The sequence below is a fragment of the Manis pentadactyla genome, chromosome 13 (assembly GCF_030020395.1).
Source record: "Manis pentadactyla isolate mManPen7 chromosome 13, mManPen7.hap1, whole genome shotgun sequence".
In the NCBI taxonomy this organism is placed as follows: Eukaryota; Metazoa; Chordata; class Mammalia; order Pholidota; family Manidae; genus Manis; species Manis pentadactyla.
Window position 1 is genome coordinate 56,941,024 of NC_080031.1, and position 3,317 is coordinate 56,944,340.

Below are 3,317 nucleotides of genomic sequence, written 5' to 3' on the forward strand. Positions count from 1 at the left end.
AAGAATGTTTGCATGTTACCTAGTTTAAAGTTAAGTTTCAAGTAAACTTAACACATACTATCCTTATAACAGTGGTTAAATATTTTACAGAGGAGTGAACATTCTTTCTCATAGGAGTGAACAGCAAGACTTAGGTTGAAGGTAACTATGAAAGATCAGTAAAATCTCAGATATCGAGAAGATGACTCTAGAGTAGAGAATTGATGCTTCCTGTTGAAACCATTAATGTTTCAGAACTGCAAAGACTTTCTGAATCCCTGTCTGTACACAATTGGGTTTAATGCAAGGGTCACAAGAGTACAGAGCGCAACTACCACCTTGTCCCTTTCAAATGCCTAACTGGAAGCAGGGTGGATATAGGTGTAGATCACAGAGAAGTAGTAGAGGGACTCCACGGTCAGGTGGGCTGAGCATGTAGAGAAAGCCTTCCTCTTGCCCTCTGCTGTGCGGATGAGGAAGATGGCAGCAATGATAAAGCTGTAGGAGATGCAGGTCAGGGCAAAGTCTCCTACGGCCAGGGTGATATCAGCAACACAAACCATCACCTCGTTGATTCCCACCGGGCTGCAGGACAGAGCCAGTAAAGGGGATATCTCACAGAAAAAGCGGTTAATGGTGTTTGGCCCACAGACGGTCAGCCTCAGGAGGAGCCCTGTGTGTGCTCAGGAGTTGGTCACTGCAATAGCCATGGCGATGCTAAGCAAGGCCACCCGCACGTGGTGGTTCATGATGGCCCTGTAGTGAAGAGGGAAACAGACAGCTGCAGAGCGGTCATAGGCCATGGCAGTGAAGAGAGCCATCTCGGCCCCCAGGGATCGTGTGAAGAAGAAGAGCTGGGTCATGCAGCCCTCGTATGAAATGGTCTGCCCTGAAGCGAGCAGGATCTCCAGCATCTTCGGCAGGATGCGTGTTGTGCACATAATGTCCACGACAGCCAGCGACAACAGGAGAACGTACATGGGGGTGTGCAAGGTGGAATTACAGATTGTGGCGATGACAGTGAGCATATTGCCAAGAAAAGCCACGAGACAGATGAAGAGAAACACGAGAAAAAGTACTGCTCAGAGCTCAGGCTTTTGGGTGAGGCCTAGAATCACGAAGTTGGTGACAATGCTGCTGTTCATCTTGCTTTCATTAAATGGCAGGCATGGCAGAGAGTGAACAACTAGTAATTAAAGCTTTTTAATTAGGGTTCTTTTATTAGGCAGTTTAATGGGGACAGGTGTGAGAGAGAGCTGAGTGATTTGAGTATTTGAATCAATACAACTTCTTAGCAGGAATTCCCTCTGCTGGGGCTCAGTCTCCCACATAGGAGCCTCTGTTCCCCAGATGCACACCATTTCCTGATGCAGGTTTTCCATTCATGACTGCAATAAACTGAAGCCAGAGGTCGAGAAGAAAAAGATAGGAAAAAGTAAATGCCTTCAAATATTTCAATATTGTCATTTTCAAATTAAGTTTATTGGAGCATAATTTATATAAATATATACATCCATATATGTGTATATATTTATACATCCAATGGAAATATAATTCAATTACATAAGTCACTAGTTTTTTAATAATATGCTGTCTTTCTTAAAACATATGTAAGTGGGGATATCAAGAATGATAGAAGTTGTCAGGGTTTATTGTAGCAGGAAGGCTTCAGGAGAAAATCCCGAACAGAATATATTGAGGCTGGATAATCAGGGACTGTTGACTAGTATATTGGTTTCCAAGCACTAAACAATTTAATCAAATGCCTACCTTCATATTTTTTCCTTCAATTTCATAAACACAGTCTAAATCCCAGATGATGATCAATATGATGATGTTTAACAAGATTGCAAATATATGCATTTTTAATTAAATTTGGGGAGCTCATATGTGGGAATAATGGTTTGTGATGGCATAACTTGAAGATCATACCAGGAGAAAAGACGTGACAGACACCAAAAAAAATGCATGAGAGTTTTAAAATAATATTCAATAGAGAATAAAATTGGGTTTTTAAATTAGAGGTAGAAATTCAATGAGTAGACATAAGCTTGCAAGTCAAAGATCCCTAGAACTGTACTATCAAATATGTTAATACTCGATATATGTGACTATTAAGGGCTTGAAATGCAGCTGACTCAACAGTGACATTAATTAGTTTCAATTCACTTAAATTTAAAATCTGATATCCAGTTTGGTTATTGGAACATCCTAAGGTGTGCTTGGAACAACCTGAGTGTGAGAATCAAAAATATACATGTACGTATTTCATTGCATTTCATTGTTTTTTTTCTTTGCAACTTATTTCTAGAGATTTAGTATGTATAACTACTACTATCATAAGAACTACTACAAATAATGATGTGTTAGACAATGCTCTAAGAACTGCTCAGAAATTTTTCATTTTAAAAGCCCCAAATGTATCATAATGTTAAGGATTACTTTCTTTATTTTTAAGTGTATAATGAAACAGATATGATTCTAAATATAAGGCATGATTTCATATTATTTATTCTGAAGAGAAAGGAAGATAGATATTTGGATAGACTGAATGGGTTTCTAGATGATTGATATAATTCAATGGAAAAGAATAAGATAAAGTAAAATTAGCAATTTTCAAAGTCCATGGTCAGTCCCGGCATTTTGGCTCCCAAGCCCATACTTCTAGCCAAAAAATTGGATATATGAAATATATGTGGCTTCCAGTAAAGAACATGACTATAAAATCCTTCCTAAATATATATTATAATGGAAAATTTCCCCTTATTAGCTTTTTCAATGTGCTAGTTAAATAAAGATAAAGACTAAATTGCTCCTATGTGTACCAATTTCATTTGTTTAATGGCTAATACAAGGAAAACAAAGTCCCCTTGTTTTCCTATATGCATGGTTTCAGCTGTCCATTGTAGTAAAAATAATTGTGTGTTACATTTCTCAACTCTCTTATTCAATAGAGTTTTTACACAGGTGTGTAAATATATTTACACATGTATACATGGAGTAATATATATGTTGAGGGTTAGTTTCACCACAAATTTACTCCCACTTTGGAAAGGCAACCTACAGTCCAGGATAATATATTCACAAATTATTGATCCAATTAGGGGTTTACATCTAAAATATATAAATAATTCATGTGTCTCAAGACCAAAAAAACAAATAACCCTTTTAAAAAGTGAGCAGAGATCTGAACAGACATTTTTCCAAGGAGCACATTCAGATGGCCAACAGGCACATGAAGAGATGCTCCACATCACTAATGATCAGGGAAATACAAATCAAAACCACAGTGAGATATCACCTCATACCAGTCAGAATGGCCACTATCCAAAGGACAA

The 3,317-nt window shown here is 37.8% G+C and overlaps 1 pseudogene; it reads right to left on the minus strand.

Annotated features, from left to right (window-relative positions):
- Positions 1–230: 230 nt before the first annotated feature.
- LOC130680216 (olfactory receptor 13G1-like) lies at positions 231–1,124 on the minus strand (annotated as a pseudogene).
- Positions 1,125–3,317: the final 2,193 nt, after the last annotated feature.